The sequence below is a fragment of the Rattus norvegicus genome, chromosome 2 (genome assembly GCF_036323735.1).
Source record: "Rattus norvegicus strain BN/NHsdMcwi chromosome 2, GRCr8, whole genome shotgun sequence".
Lineage (NCBI taxonomy): Eukaryota > Metazoa > Chordata > Mammalia > Rodentia > Muridae > Rattus > Rattus norvegicus.
Genome location: NC_086020.1, coordinates 57,694,933 through 57,712,831, shown reverse-complemented (window position 1 = coordinate 57,712,831; position 17,899 = coordinate 57,694,933).

Here is a 17,899-nt window from a genome sequence, read left to right as displayed (position 1 = left end):
TATTTAGTTAAAAGCTTCCTCCTCCTTCCCTCTATTTTTCTCCTAAATTCTGGAAAATGGGAGAAATGGATGCAGTCAAGAAAGTGGGAAAATCAAGTCTAGTATTTACAGAAGGATAATCGCAGGCTCGAGTCACATGCACTCTAGTTTGAAGGTAACACAAGGACGAATGTTCTTAACTGTTAGAATGACTGATATAATCACAAACAACATTTTCTGACATAGAGAGTAACACGCATTTTTATCATGAGCCATTTTAAGAATAAATTGCCAGTTGCCAGTTCAGTTTATAAACTAAACTATTATCATATGGCTAATGCAATTCTTTATATGTACTTTCTGCAAAAATTAAGGAGGGAGCTGCCCCAGCATCCTGTGCTGCCCTACTGTAGCTCTTGTCACCTCAGTACCTGGAACAGTTTCTGAATTTCCCCTTGATTTTCATGATGTCAATATTTTTAAAGATGCTCTCCTGACTCAACAGTTGACAGTGCTCACTGTGAGATTATAAGAGCTGGACTCTGGCTCTCTGCACCCACAAGACGAACTGGGTATCCTGGAAAGTCCTTCTGATTCCAGTTCCAAGAAAGACGGAGACAAGAGGATTTCTGGGGTGCACTGTCTTCCAGTCTAAGGGAAAGTAGCCCCCAGGTCCAGGGAGAAAACCTAAATAGGAGAAATAATAGAAGACAACACACACCCCTCTGGCTTCCAGCATATGCACCAATACACCTGTGCGCATACATTCCCACAGGTAGGTAGGCAGATAGATAGATAGATAGATAGATAGATAGATAGATAGATAGATAGATAGATAGATAGATAGACAGACAGACAGGTAAATGATAGAAGCTGGGGGGGGGGAGCTATACCAAAATGTGTAAACTACAAAAAGGCAAAAAGGATGAAAAGTTTGCATAAATGAATTTTGCCTATATTGAGAAATATATAAACTAGCTTCACAAGTCGATGAACCATTAAAAGTAAAAACTAAACAGAAGAAGGGAAGTAAAGTTCAGAGTAGGAGCAGTTGAATAAATACTGGGAAAAGCAATAGAAAGGATCAACAGAGAATGGACTTTGAACATAAACAAGTGGCAAACCTTGAGCTGCAGCAGCCAGAATTACACAAAATTAGGAAGGAAAGGGGAAATGTTAGCGCCCACCCTGCAGAGGTGCAAAGCTTCGTGAAAAGTTGGGCAACCTAGAAGAAATGGAAAAGCCCTAGAAACACCCATGAGGACCGAACCTGGAAGAAAAGGCAAAATCCAAACAGAGTAGTAATGAGCCTGAATCTGTAACTAAAAATCTCCTAAGAAAGAAAAACCCAGGAGCAGACAACTTTCCTGTTGTAGTCTTCCAAGGGTGTTAAAGGAACCCATGGCGGTTCTTCTCAGGCTCTTTCAAAACACAAAAGTTACATCGTCCTAAAGCTTAATTTCCACGATATCAAAGCCAAGAGATACTACAAGAAAAAAAATGCCACAGAGCAATAGTAGTGGAAAATATAAATGAGAAAAAAACTCTTGCTTGAGACCCCAAGCAATCCACATTCAACAACATATGAAATTGGCCGTATAGTATGATGGAGTGGGAAGGAATAGTCCCCGGGTCCCAGGAGTGCTCGCACTCAGTAGCTGCAGTATACCACAAAACAGAGGACAAAAATATGATCATCACAAAAGACATAGGAAAAACTCAGCAAAATTCAGCATCCTGCCGTGATATAAACAGAAGTCTCAACAAATTAAGGTAGAAGGTATGTACCTCACCACAGCAAAAGCAAGACGAGCTTATAGAGAGAAAGCTGAACCCTTTCCTCCATGATCAGGAGGGGGCAAGAGTGTCCACTCTCATCACTTCTGTTCTGCATAGGGTTGCTTTTAATTTTTGTGTTTTTTTTAATATAAATAAAAGTAAACACCCTAGAAATCTTAGCTGGACAAATGGTTGAGAGAAAGACCTAAAGGTGTCTGAGTGAGAAAGGGGAAAGTAAGAATCTCTTATCCACACATGGCATGATTATGTACAGTGACCCCAAATGACATTTGTTTACAAGGCAGACATAAACAGTGGGCAACGTTATATGGAAAGATGTTCATTCAACATCACCAGCTATCAGAGAAATGTAAGAGAAAGTCACTGTGAGATAAGGAGTGGACTTTGTTATCCCAAAGTTAAAAATGTTGGGGTCAGCAAGACTCCTCAGTGTGTGAAGCACTTGCTGTGCAAGTCTGACAACATGAGGTCCATCCTCAGGACCCCAGGGTAAGAGAGACACTCCACTAAGTTGTTCTTGGACCTCTACACCAGTGCCATGGCAGCATTTGCGTGTGTGTGTGTGTGTGTGTGTGTGTGTGTGTGTGTGTGTGTGCGCGCGCGCGTGCGTGGTGTCAATTATGAAAGGTCCTAATCTATCACTTTAATAATATCCATACGTTCCAGAAATGTAATGTCAGCACAATGATTTAGCAGTGACTTTTACTTTATTAAAAACTAATAAAATGAAACAAAATTTGCTGCAGGAGTAAATAACTGGAAAGGAAAATAAGTCTATGAATGATAGGCTAATTGGCCTTGAGTAAATTTTAATAATGGATAGATAGATGCAATCCTCACCGCATTTCGAGTCTCAAATACACAGTGTGTAGCTGTCAATCAGCACTCATTAGATGTAAGCAGAATCATGTTGAGATGACCACACCCACATTGACTAGTTAACAAGTACCAAAGGTGGCAAGAAGAAGGAGTCAAATCATTTCAGAGGGAAAGAAAATCCAAGTCCCCTATGGCAAGACTTAAGAGTAAGCAGTGCTCGAGCCGTCAGGGCTTCTGGCTAAGTGGGTGTGCTGTTTGCAGAGTGACCCTTACCTCACCACACTCACATGCACTTTAGTACACTAAACGTTTTAGCTGGGACATTCCCACCCATCTGGAAAGGCCTTCTCGGCCCTCTAGACAGATGGGTGTCCAGCGTGTTCCTAGAATGTTCTCTCTCGCTCTGCAGAAGCCGGCTCACTCCATGATAACCTTTCCCAATTTGTTTGGTGATTTGGCAATTATTAATTATTAATTGTCCCCTACCACCTGCTGCAGGCAGGTCAGAGGTCATCTCTGCAGGTGGCCTGCAAAGCAGCACAAGCACAGGGGGAGAAGCCTGTGTCCCTCATGCAGAGGGGCATTCTTGGCATCTACAGTAGATGTTAAAATTGATGTTATTAAATTTTTGTGATACGGTCTCATATAGCCCAAACTCACTACGTAACTAAGGATGACCTTGAACTACTAATGTTTCTGCCTGTCTTCCAAGAGCTGGGATTACAGGCATATGTTGACCTTTGGTCTGTTGCTGTGTATTGTAATGCTAAATACTGACCCCCAAGGTCTGGTTGCCCCCAGAAAGGAGGAGATCCTCACATACACCAAGAGATGCTATGTAACCTTGCTTCTTAATTATAAAACTATTGGTTGAATAAGATGCCTACAGCCATAGCTGGGCAGAAGAGAGGTAGGTGGGGTTTCGGTTCCTGAGCTTGAGGTTGGAGAGAGGAACCATAGGAAAAGAGAGAAAGTAGAGAGAGGAAGACACCATGGGGTACTGGCCACATGAGGACTGAACAGTCAGAGTAGGAGTGGCCCAGGCAGAACTTGCCCACTCATATCTCAGGGATATTGACAGAGAAGTATGCAAAATACCTTAGAGGGTTGATACTACCCAACTCTAGTGCTATTAAGGATTAGCATAAATATATAAATATAAAGGTTTTGTGTCTTTTATCTTGGAACTACATTATCAAAGGCAGGGTAGAAACCTCAATTGAGATTAAATATCTATTACAACAAGCATGTGTCACCATACTTGTTTTATGTGGTTATGAGGATCCAGCCCAGGGTCTTGCGTAGGCTAGGCAAATGGTCTATCAACAGAGTGACATTCTCAGACCACGGTTTTTTTAATTTGAAGGATATATATGAAGCACCCTCCCTATCGTCTCCAGGCTCATGCTTCCCCACTGCATTGATCAGACATGGCCAGATGGCTAACTTTGACCAAGAGAAGCTAAGCACCCTCGAGAAAGGTAGAAGCTTTAGATGTCTGTGGTTTGGCTCCCTGCTGACTTCTTCCTCTGCCGTGGGAAGAATACATCACAGGACATTCACGCAGAACACATTCACATCACATCACACAGAACATTCAATTCAGGAGAGTGTGAAGTAACAGTGAGCGGACCTATCCCTGGTCATCAGCCAGGGACCTATAGCCTAAGGTAGAGCTAGCTCAGTATCTCTGAGGAAAAAGAATGTACACACATACACATACACACATGCTCAGAAACACACACACACACACACACACACACACACACACACACACACATGCACATACACACACACATACAAAACCAGTTTCAAGCCACTGACTACAGTGTCATTAATGTGTCCCCTCCCATGTTTTCGAAACAATCCCCCAACACTTTTGGGAGGAAGACAGTTTGGGGGTTTGTTTAGGATTAATACCCCTATGGAAAGGGCTTGTGGTAGTGATTTTCTTTCTTCTACAATGTGAGAACACACACACACACACACACACACGAATATGAGTCAGCTTAAGAAAACAGACATGAAGGTTCATGTAGGGGAACCATTAGGGACGAGCAGAAGGAAGAGAAGCCCGAGTACAATGAACAGGACAAAAACACAATATATACGTATTTGAGAATATAATGGAACATATTTAGTACATCGTTGGTTAACATATGATAATAAGATTTAAAAATAACGCATCTGGAACCCTAGTCACAAGGGAAGTTGGCACACGCAGATTTACTTTTCCAGCCTCAGAAATCCAGGAAGACGTTGCCCTGGACTTGAGTGGGTCACTCTACTCTTCCTGACACGTCCATGTGTAAGCAGAAGAAGAGATGGCTGGAGAGGAGACTGAGGAAACCACAGAGAACTTGGAGAAGCTGCAGATAGAAAGAGGTGTGTGAGAAAGAATCAAATGGTCATTTAAGTGAAATGGTGCATAGCTGAAGAACCAGCTCAGGGGTAAAGTCTAGGCTCCAATTAAAATGTCAAGTCAGGTGATGCAGATGGGTGTTGTATAATAGTGTAAAATGTATGCGTACTTGGCACTGATGATGTGTCTGGAAGAGCAGGAACTGCCTCATTATAGTACGGGGGTGATAAGAAGATATACACGAAGAGTCCAAGGGCGAGGTCACCACCCGTGCACCCTTGTGTAATAATAGTACGTGACCCCTCAGTGAGCTGTCTGTCTAGACTAACCAGACTGCCAGTCTTTCTTCTCTGACACGTCTTCACACTGTTTTATTATTTCCTGAGCCAAACGATCTTCTTCAGTGGCCTCCCAAGTCTTCCTAGGGTCCACATCTGGACCGGTGGCCCTGAAGCAGCAGGAGTCTGTCCCCACCAAAGGCCAGGCTGCCACACACGGACATGTTGGTGTCTGAGGTCTGTGCAGAACTGGCCCCACCCTTCACCTGGACACCTTGGGACACCTGACCCTGGGGGCCTGAAAGAAGAAGAGTTGACCCCACCCCTAGCCAGCTGCAGTACTCTGGAAAGGGGGTGCCGTACATTGTGGGAGTTGCAGGTGAGCCAGACCCAAGGATATGAAGGTGGGAGAGCTAGCCCTACCACTCACCTCTCTTGTGGTATGGCTGAGGTAGAGATACTGTTCTCCCTCATCGCCTGTCACCACCTGCAGTAGGCAGGAGACCTGGCCCTGGGGTTATAAGAGCAGGAGATCTGGCCCTGCCCCTCACCTGTTGCAGCACCTGGGAGAGCAGGCCCTGTACCTCACCCATGCAGCAGAGTAGAGCTGGCTCTGGTTGTGGGGACTGCTGGTGAGCCAGCCTGAGGGTGTGAGAGCAGAAGAGCCAGCTGGCTGACCAACTCAGATACCGCTCAAGACCCAGATCTATGGCTTTGAATGGACTCACCCAACATCTATCCCATCAACGAACTGCTGGAGTGCATGAAGGGGCCCATGCTACAGATTCAAAACTAGAGGATCTCCATCACACAGGGCAACGACAGGACATCGAAGAGGAGTCCCAGTGAGGATCCAGTACTGATATAGTAGCAGAAGCCAGAAGCCTCAAAACAGACTCATTGCAATGAACATTTGCAAGCAAAGAAGTGTGGACAAAGGGGTATAATGTAGGGCACAGCTCCCACAATGAGATTATTTTTTCTCTGTTGGGGAGAGGTTGCAAGGGTGGAGAGGGGGTATGAGGGAAGGCAGAGACAAGTGGGATTGGGGTGCATGATGTAAAATTCACAAAAAACTAATAAAAACATTTTTTTTAAAAAAGCACTGTTCTATGGGCGGCACCCCATAACTCTTATCCTGTAACAGACCCTACCTTTCAAAGGTTCTGCCACTTCTCAACATTACCTCACTGGGCACCAAGTTTCCATAACAAAAAAAAAAATTAAAACCCTGGTAGACAAATTCAAAATGCACGTATACGGAGCAGATTCTCATACAAAAGTGGATGCCGCTGGAAATTATCATCTTAAGAAGATTTAAGTTGGACCCAGAAAGATGACTACCACACTTTTTCCACTACTTGTAGATCCTAGATTTTATGTAAAACATAACATCGTATATGTGTATATTACGTAAAGAGAGGAGCAAAACTGAAGAGAGGATCTAGTTGGCTAGCAGGAGAAGTGGAAAAGAGAGAGCAGGGGCGTGCTAGGGAGAACAGTCAGTCAAATGCTTTGTATACTTATAGGGAAGAGTTTTTATGAAGCCTAGTACATGTACAATGCGCATGCGCATTAGTGTGGGTTTTATGTAATCCAGGGAGTCTTGTTTTAGGCTTGAAGGGGAGCAGGATATGCTACGCTGACAGTTTGTGGGTCTTTGTCTGCTTGCTTGCTTTTCTTGCACATGTGAAGTTAAGCAGTTATTTAGAGCTGAAAGTAATGACAAGTCAACAAACAGGAGCAGGAAGAGGTCTGCGCCCGCCCTCTCTCTCTGCTTAGAAGCAAAGCAGAAATGCTTTTGTGAAGGTGCCCTCTCCCTACCACCAGATATGGAGATGTGGTGCCAACAGGAATCTCTACAAATGAACCTTAGAAAAATCGCCTTCATCTTCCACCAGTTCCCACCATGGTTTTCCTGATCTTTTCCTCATGACCTGACCTTGTGAGGTGATAAAACAATGGCTGTCTAACACACTCTGTGAGTTTTGCTTCTTTTCTATAACTCCTTTGTCCATATTATATTTCAATATGTGTGTATACATACATACATACATATATAATACATACACATATATTATATTGTCTGTATTCATCTAAAATCTGCGTGCTTTTTCTTCTGTCGATCTACCCTTCAGTTAAACTTGAGGGCGTGACAGAAAAGCTTTCTTTCCCCAACACATGAAGACTTAAAGAATATAATGGGCATAAAACACCCTCCTGGTTGGGGATTTAGCTCAGAGGCCCTGGGTTCGGTCCTCGGCTCCAGGAAAAAAAAAAAAAAAAAAACACCCTCCTGTCCTTTATGGCTGCCACACAGCCCAGGCTGGCTTCACAGTAACCACAGTGTCCTTCTACCTTCTAGTGTGGCCTTCACAATTTGTTCTCTGCCCCTTACCAGTCTCCTCTGGCTAGAATCCTATCTAAAAGCAGTTATTATTGGTGTCTCTTGACATTTGGAGACTCTGGACCAGGGCAACGCAGTGACTGGCAATGTCCCTGGGATCTTTGTCCCTTGAAACAGTGTGCCTAGGGGCCCAGCCGTTAGTTACCTCATGGCACAGGCCGGCAGGCAGGTAGGCACCACGAAGATGAGTAAGTAGGTAGTGGAGAGATGGAAAAGAAAGAGAATGGTTTGTCCACCATGAAGAGAGGCAGAACTGGAGACCTCACATTGGTAAGGAATATCTTGATGTGAGAGGCTTGCATTGCCACCTGAGGCCATGGTGAGGTCTGAGGCCAAGTTGAGCTCTGAGTCTGTGCTGCACTGACGGGCATGTCTGGGTTCATGGCAGTAGCAGGGGTCTGTGATGATGTCGGTGCTCCATTTTACCATCAAAGGTCATGTGGATGTTTGTGGGCTACACTGAGCTGGACCCGCCCCTCATCAGTCACTACTAGTGGTGAGGTGGGCAAAGAAGAATGCCTGAGCAGAGCTAGCCCTCTGAAACGTCTACCTGACCTATGAGCTGCTGGAGCTCATGAAGGGGCTGGTCCTCCAGAACCAAAGCTGCAGGATCCCCAAGGCTCCAAGCAAGCAGCAGGATATCCGAGCGGAGTCCCTGTGAGGATCCAGTATTCATGATGTAACAGAAGACAAAAGCTGTAAAGGAGACCAGCCACCACTGCAGTCAGCATTCACAAGTAAAGCAGTTTGGGCTACAGGGTGTACTGTGTGACACACCAAGACACACCACGACACACCACGGCTTTCATGGCAAGATTTTTTTTCAGATTAGGTCAGATATGAAAGGAAGGGTTAGCAAATGGGTGGGAATGGGATACCTGATATGAAATTCACAAAGAATGAGTAAAAAATGGAAAAAAGAAACAATATGCCTATTCTCCATGATCTGCCATTAGAGTGAGGGAGTTTATAGTTGATCCCAGCTCTGCTGCTTCGAATCGTCCTGTGGCTCCATCACACAGTGGTGAGAATAACTGCACTTGTCCCTATAAGCGGCTACCACAATAACCTGAAGTGGAACATTCGTATTATCTTAATTACCCAAATGTCACAATTTTAGGGCAAATATAAGCATGTGAAACATACCTCAGGACTCTCCTGGACTGTGGGGAAATATTTGTCGTCAGTTCCACAGTAAACCCCAGCGTGCCTACTTCCATTAAGGGGTGGCGCACTGCACACACAAGGCCACCAGCACTTAAGGTACCCTAAAGCAACCTTGATGTTTCGATGAAATAGTAGACACAGTCCATCACGGAAGGAAAGTTCTGTAGCAGGAGCTTGAGGCAACCAGTCACAGTGCATCCACAATTACAGAGCAGAAAGTGACGAACATGTGTGCCCAGCCCACTCTCCTGTCTGGTGTCACTATCACTTCTGATTTCAGCTAACTCAATCAGGATAGTCCCTGCCAGGCACACCTAAAGATTCATCTCCTAGGTGATTCTGGACCTTTAGTTGGCCATCGGAATTAACCATCCCACGTACCTTTGTGCCTGTCACACCAAGACTGGACCTCCAGAGCAGCCCAGGCTCAAGACTGCCAGGGGAGCAAAGGCTGGACCTCTGCCTGCATCCCTCCTCCTTGCTAGGTAGGTACGTGAGAAGGAACTCATGCTGTGTGGTTGAGCGTACTCTATCAAGGATCCCGGTTAGTTCATAGTGTGTCTCTGCAGCTGTACGCTTAAGAAAACAGGATTTCTGGACTATGATGCCTCTGTCTTTCTGCTGAGCCCTGAGCCCTGCACCCAAGAGCTACTAAGATGAATGGAGATACCTTGGAGTTGAGTGGCCCAGGATTTGTCACTGGTTTGTTTAGTAGGCATCCCTGGCACACAGTAAACACTTCACAGGTATAGAGGTTCCTTTGGGGACCCTAGTTCTCTCTGATCTATGTGACCCCCCCGTTTGTTCATTCTTCTATAACTTAAGGTCATTTTTAAAATTTAATTTTGGCAGGGCATAGTGACACATGCTTCTAATCCTAGCACCTGGTAGGCAAAGGCAGAGAATCTCCAAGTTAAGGTCAGCCTGGTATAGAACGTGAACTTCTGGGACAGTCTGGGATACACAGGGAAACCCTGTCTTAAATCCACTCCTCCAGAAAGAAAGAAAGAAAGAAAGAAAGAATGAGAGAGAGAGAGAGAGAGAGGGAGAGAGAGAGAGAGAGAGAGAGAGAGAGAGAGAGGTTAACTTTGAGTCCCCTGTTCTTCACAGGGAAGAGAGTTCACATATTACATCATCTGTGAGGATTTTGCCAGAGTCCTTGACTCCACACAATTCGATAAATACCCTTATCAAATACCCTCTTTCATGCCAGGTAACACTGATCCCCCAGGCTTGACTTCAGAAAGAACAACTGTTGGGTCAGTCTAAGCAGAACTCCACGGTATTTCCCTCAGCAGTTCCCCTCAGCTGACCCTATTCATAGCTATGAAGTCCTATTTCTCCACGCTGTACTAGGAGTCGAGTCTGGTCTGTCTTCTGCAGGGCACACGCCCATTGCTCAGCTCCCTATTCCTGTCTTGGTGGTTCTGAACTGTTGTCTTTACTCTTCAGCAAACGTCAATGACTATGTACTTCTTTCACAATCAACCAAAATAGAATTGAAGTCTATTCTCAGAGGAATGCTTTATGTGGGACAAAATCTAGTCAGAGGTTGAGCCTGGTGTTGGTATTCTAAGCTCCACCCCCTCAGTTACTGGGACCAGCCAGGTAAGCTCCGCCCCACAGTTGCCTAGCAACAGCCAGCCGTGCCTGACTATATAAGGAGTTGCTTGCCCCCTCCTCTCCCTCTTGCTCTTGCTTCACTGCTTGCTTCCCCTCTGTCCCTGTCCTTTCTCTTCCCATACACCACCCCCTTCCCTCCACGTGCCCATAGCCGGCCTCCTTTGTTCCTCCCTTCTTCTACTCTTCTTCTCTCATTAAACGTCTCCACGTGGAACCATTTTGGCTTGGTGTGTTCTGTCCGAGCCCTGGGCCGAGATTTAAACCCTAACACCTGGGAGTAGGGAGGTTGCGATAGGAGGCTAAACCTCATTGTTCTCTATAATCAGGCAAATTCCTTCCATAGACTGCTCTCTAAAAGACAGCCACTAGGGGGCAGCTTTCTCCTCTTTTCCTTTGCCCAGCTCTCGCTGTGGTGAGATAAGTTCTGAAGCAGGTGTCAAGGTGGACAGCAGGGGTGTCACCATCCTGCCCCCAGTATCTTTGCTGAGAGAGTTGCCCTGGGAGCAAGGAGATTCTCAGAGTAACAATTTCTCCATTACAAATATAAGCTGATTAAAGACCAGCTAATTTATTTTCCTACTTGATGCATTTGAGTATTAACTGTCAACACAGGAGCTTATCCACATCAGACATGGTCATCTCTATAAATCGTTCCAGTACAGTAGATTAGAAATCCATTTTTAGCAAAGTTTCTTGTTTTTTTTTTATTTTCTTGTTTTTAATCAGCTGACTATATTTTGCCTGTTGAGAATCCGTCACAATTCTTTCTCCTGCATAGAACATGTGAATAATGATTTTTAATCAGCAGTCTTGATTTATAAATAAATGTGGTTTCTGGAAAGCACTTCCCTACTGCAATGCCCAGACCCTTTGGCCTGGTCCTCAGATCTCTTGCAATCAAAGGCAGGAGAGCCAGCCCTGTCCCTCACTGGCAGGAGAGCGGGTCCTGCGTCTCACCTGGGCAGCACAGTAGAGTTGGCCCTGGTAGAGCAGAGGTGGGTGAGACTGCTCAAGGGCATGAGAGCTGACAGACTGCTGGCTCCTCTCAAGCTGCAGCACTTCCTCTCCCACTACTGGGCAGCACAATGGAGCTGGTTCTGGAGGTCGGAGGGTGTGGGAGCTGGAGAGCTGACCTTGCCTCCTGCCAGTGGCAGCATTGGTTAGCCAAGCCCTGACAGGGCTGGAGACCTTGCCCTGTGGCATAGGTTCAGGGGAGGAGGCAGCCTGACCAGCTCAGATAGCAGCCAGACCCAGATCCAGGGCTTTGAACTGGCCCACCCAAACCCTAACATCTACCCCATTTATGAACTGCTGGGGCACATTGAGGGGCGGGTCCTAGAGATCCAAAGCTACAGGATCTACTTGACACAGGGCAACAACAGGACGTCCAAAAGGAGTCCTGGTAAGGAGCCAATATTGACAGTATCATAGAATCCGGACCTCAAACCAGACCAATGACTCATTGCAGTGAACACTCACAAGTGAAGACGTTAGAGATATATACTGTGGGACACACTGTGACATTAGAGGGGTATACTGTGGGACACACCATGACACACTACAGCTTCCTCCACAAGATGTTTCCTATGCTTTGTTTTGTTTTGTATTTGTTTGCTTGTGTGCAAGGTTTTTTTGGGGGGGGAGGGTTGCAAGGGCTAAGGGTGGATATGAGGGGGGTGAATGGGACTAGGGATAGCACAATGTGAAACCCACAAAGAATCGATACAAAGTTAAAAAGGAAACAAGCAAATCGGTGGCAGCAGCGCTGAGGCTGAAGTTCCTTAAGGCCAGACCTGCTTGTTTATTTACTTTGTTCAGAAAAACATACACAATCCAGAGAGCCTTGCTGTTAATGGTGTCCTGTGTGGGTCCGGCGTCAGCTTCAGGAATGAATGTAATCTGTGATTCTTAGCACAGCTAGTGTACAAGTTGGCTCAGTGATGTCCAGAGAAAGAGGTGCACAGGAGCTGAGCACTGCCCTCTGCTGACTGAACGCATGCCTAGAAATTCCTCCGCTGGCTAAATTCCTACCTCCTGCTTACAGGGGTTTAAATGTCAGCTCCCCTTCCAGGACCTCGGAGGATTTATTCTTCAGTTTAAGAAAAGCAAGCAAGCAAATAAACAAAAGAAAATGAGACAAAAATTCCACAAAAATATCGAGTTTGTTTTGTGTGAGCCAACTGTTCCTAAGCATAGGGTCTGCCCTGATGTGTATTTGATTAAAAAACAAAAACAGACATTTTTAAAAACAACAGAATCAAAGATTGGATGTCACCAAGATAAGGCAGTGAACCCAAAGCTTGATTCAATCCCATGATCCCACACAGTGAAAGCAGAGAACAGGCATCTGCAACTTCTCCTCTTGCCTCCACATACGTGTCTCTCTCTCTCTCTCTCTCTCTCTCTCTCTCTCTCTCACACACACACACACACACACACACACACACACACGTCTAAGAAAAGAAAAATGTAGCAATTTCTTTGCTAGGATAAAGTACACAACAAGCATATAACCTTACTTCTAAAGAAGCATAAATTATATGTTTTATATTCTTTTAGTTTTTATTAATAAGCAAGCATAGGTGGGTAAAACATTATTCTTTCCCAGAATTAGAATGATGGGAGTCTATTTCTTGCTCTTTTCAATTGAACTTGACATTTTCCTGTCAACAGCTACACTTCAGAAACATAATTTTATAACTCAAGTATATTACACGGCTAAAAATGTATTGCTAGTTACTAGCAAAGCTCCATCTTTTCCCAGACTCCCTTGCAGCTCAGTTGGAGCAATGTGTCTGCGCTCCAGCCAATATGAATGACAATGACTGGCCCAAGCCTTCAGATGTCTCCTGCTGCCCTCCAACCCTCTCACCTACTACTGCTGACTCAGAAGTTCCCCACCCCGTTCTGGATCACATGACTACAAATAGAGAAACAACTAGAAACAACTACCATCCGCCAGAGTGGTGCCAGACTTCAGCCTCAGGCAGAGACAGAAGGCTGTGTGTTGCTGACAGAGTCCAGATGTGAATCTCCTTCATGGAAGGTCTGCAAGTTTCCAACCCTTCCTTTCATGGATGAAATGTACTACATTGTTTATTTTCAATTACATTGCTAGTATAAATAAGAAGTAATTGGGTTATCCTTTTTGCTTTGACCTAAACATTACTGTTTTCTTCTTTCCATTTTCATAAACTCTTATCATTTTCTACAGAGATCAGTTCCTTAAAAAATGAAAATAAAGCAGTTAATGAAGTGGAGAGTGACCTCCCAAGTAGCCTCCGAAGCTTCTAGCAGCACATCCTTCATGGTGCAGCGCTCGCTGTGAACACAGTTTCTAGAACTGTGACCAGGACTTAGGAGCCAGGATCCCCAGACAGCTACTTCACAGCTCACAGGTGACTTTAGCCTTACTGGCACCCAAGATCTTTATGTGGACCACAGAACCCACTTATCAGTAATCTGTAGCAGAACGTATTTAAAAATCCCTGCCCTGGGTTTCTACCCCGACCTTAGGTTATTGAGTTCCCAGATAAAAAACATACTCACAGCTTTTATACTTACAATGTACCTGAAGCAGCACAAGAGCTGGACAGCTACCTACCCTCCACGCTGCTAGAATCTACTCTCCTATTGATAACCCCAAATTATTACTTACTACTTCCTAGGTTCCATCTGGGCTGTTCTTAACTCCAATTGGCCAGCACACAGGGCCAAGTTCTCCTGACTCAGCTAACACATGGCGGCTTCTCCTTGTTCCTTCCTCCTCTTCGCCTGGTTCTCCTCTCTCCACGCCCACCAAACCTAAAACTCCGCCTATGTTTCTTCTGCCCAGCTATTGGCTGTTGGCATCTTTATTTACCAATCATAATTAACTTGGCGCCGGGCCACTTAACTAGCGTCTGTGAGCAGACCCTCGGTCTTTGGGGCAACCACAATGGCATTAGAAGAGAAGCAGCATTAGGCCAACCCACCACAGGAATCTTAGCCTATGCAGTACACAGCACTGTGAGTCAGACCTGTCCTTTGGTAATCATCGCACTTGCTCCTCGTTTGGTTTGATTTGTTTTCTTTTGTTTTTCAGACAGAATATCACCATATAGCCCACACTGGCCTCACACTAACAATTCTCCCACTTCGGTCAACAGAAGGACTGGAACAATATTTTTTATAACAGCTGGGGGTTGGGCGGTGGGGCTCATGTATAATACCTCAGGCTGGCCTCAAACTCCCTACATAGCAAAAGATGACCGTGAACTTCATATCCCGCTGCCTCCGCCTCCTGAGTGTTGCATGCTGGGATTGCAAGCATGTAGCACACATGGTTTATGCAGTGTTGGAAACCCCAGTGCAGGGGTTTGTCTGTGCTCAGACCAAGCTACATCCCCAAAAGTATATTATAAGTTAAAATTGTCTTTCACATGAACCGAAACTCAATAGAAAGAAAAGTGGGACTTAAAGCTTCCCCCTCCCCCCCGGCCATTTAGCCATTCACAATCTTCTCCAAAGAAAACCCAACTGCTTTCATTCCATCCTTAGTGACCACTTATCTTTTCATGCACTCTGTCTTTCTTTCCTACAGGAGTAGTAACATGCCTTGTGACACAGCAGCCTTTTATGCATTTCCTACAGGATTTAATGGTGTTTCAGATGGCATCCCGGAGCTGTCAGTATGACTAGCTGGCCCCAAACCTAAAAAATAAAAAATAAATAAAAAACCCTATAACTAATAATTAAAAGAATGAATTCTAAGAATACACACAGAGTCTAAAATAAAAAGAGGAACTAAGATGTGCTTATCAAGTTCTTAAAAAATCTCCCCAAATAGATTCCGAGTATGTGAAGCGGTATTGAGGACGGCGGCTGTTACTCTCATACACTGATCATGCTACAGCCTGTGGACACAGCAGGCACTGTAAGACCCTGTCTAGACAGCACGTAACAAGGAGGTGTTCAAAAGGATTTGAAGGTAAAGTCGAGAGGTGAGCGTATAGCGATAACAATGCCTTTGGTCCTCGGATGGAATATTCACCATTGTTGACCCTTTAAACGGCAAACGTGAGTTGAAGGCTCAGGATTCTGACAGGAGATATCTAAATATGGAGTGGACTAACGTTCCAGCCAGGTTAAAATTTAAAAGGAGCCTCAAACAAATCACCACCACACCACAAACGAGTCACCACAATACCATAGAAATGGCAAGATCGCAAATGCCACAGAGGGGAACAGAAACAGCGCAGCCACCTCTGCCATCCCCCTCCATCATAAGCTGATCCATGGCTGAGCTAAGACAACTGCAATTAAAGCAAACACAGCAGCTCACCCTTTGTAAGGTGCGGCACCTCTGAAGATCACTGGGTCAATGGAAGGAAATGACCTGTGGGATAATTGTCCTCTGAGGGAGTTGGGGTATCTTGTTTTAACTTCGTTCCCAGTGTGCCACTGAAGGGAATTTTTGGATAAACAGTAATGAGAAATAGTTCTCTCTACTACCTGCACATGGATATATTGAAAATAGGAGCCAAGTGAACCAGACAGAAATAAAACCCCAGTGAATTTTCATAGACAACACAGCTTGATCCTATCAGTGGGCTCGGCTGTGATGCTGGTCACCTCAGCTCACTCTGTCTTCTGCTGATCTGAAAGAGCTGGGCTGCTCTTCAAAACTCCTGGAAATACTGAGAAAACTATTTTTTAAGGTAAGAAAAAGAAATGATTGGAGGCATTTTTGTGTAACACACAAAGTCCTAAGAAACTTCAGAAAGGGAAACTAAATAACTAAAGTTATTTGCAGCTTCAGTACAAAGCCCTATGTTTTTTGTTTTTTGTTTTTGTTTTTGTTTTTGTTTTTTTTTAAAAAGCCTTCTAGAAAGGCTAAAGCACATACACTGAAAATGGCGTGATGGTTTTACCAAGGGTCAGATGTCTACCTCCCTATATGCTGACAGGAGAAGGAGCTTATAAACAATTTCAGAACTAATTTCCTGACTCAATTAAAAGGATGGGGGCAGCAATTTGAAATGGTAGAAGGGTCTCAAGAAACTCAGTGAGACACTAAGTTCACTCTTCAGAACCCACATTAAAAACCAACAACAAAATAAATAAATAAATAAAATCAGCCTCTCTCTGTCTCTGTCTCTATCTCTTCCCTCTTCTCTCTTTCCCCCCTCTCCATCTCCCTCCCCCCTCTGTCTGTCTCTGTGACTGTGTATATCTCTCTGTCTCTCTCTGTCTGTCTCTCTGTGTGTGTCTCTGCCTCTCTCCTCCCCCTTTCCCTCTCCTCCCTCCTCTCTCTCTCTCTCTGCATATGAAATGAAGATAAAGATGAGGCTGCCTCTGTGCAGGTCTGTGACTGCAGCTTGACTGAAGGGGACCAGACTTCTCCCCAGCCTGAAGCATCTTCCTGAGGGCAGCCCAGATACAAAAAGATAGAAGATAAGATACATGTTTCCACTCCTAGTAAAAATAAGAATAGCATACCTATCCCCTGGAGACTAATGTTACAGCAACTGAGTTACATCAAAATAAAATGTCGCTGGAAGTTAATAAACAACCGCAGCCTGGGGACTTGGAATTCGTGGAGTGATGCTTACCCAGCACAGACCTTTTTAACATTGCATTCTTGCCGTTGCGGGGGGGAGAAAACAGAGCGAATGAATCTGGTGCCCGTAAGATGGCAACCAATTGCCTAAATTCTGCTTCTTGCCAGTGCCCTCCGTCACTAAGTGGCTGTGGCTGTTCATATCCTGCAGGCAGTTCACTTTAATGCCCCCACTAAAATGTGTCAGGGAGACAAGAGGACTCACCCTTGGTTAATTATTTTTATTTGACTTTCTGTGAAGGATGTTTAAATAGAACCTGTGGCTAGGAATTAACTTCGTCTCCACACAAATGCAGGGAAGGCTGGCCAGAGATGCTGGATTCTGACGGCAACAAAGGACAGCTACAGCACAGTACAGAAGCACTGAGCCACCAGACGCTACTGCAGGCTATCGGGGAATGCTGCCCTTCTTTCAGACTTTTCGGTGTTAGAGCCGCTCTCAGGAAGGTGCCCCAGCCCCAGAAGTCTGGTCCCCTTCAGTCAAGCCTTCATAGAAAAGGCCTCGAAGACCTGAGCAGAGGCATGTCTCCAGTTTAATCAAGATCTAATTAAATTAACAGCCCCTAGTACCCATCCCAGGACCCTAGCAGTCAGTGGAAGAAGAGGATGTTCATGAAAAACAAAAACAAAAACAAAAACAAAACTATCTAGCATTTGTCTTCACAGTCACCGTTTCATCTGTATCCCTAGTAAACAGTTTCATTCAGGACAACTGGGGCAGTCTATGTAGCCCTTGGCAAAGAATGAATGGCTCGGTTCTCCCTGGATCTGCTTTGTGCTGGTGGTCCTTGCCCTGAAAGCATAGGATATAAGAGGGTGCCACTAGGTTGGAGAGGTTCTGCTGATTATCCTCTGTGACACAA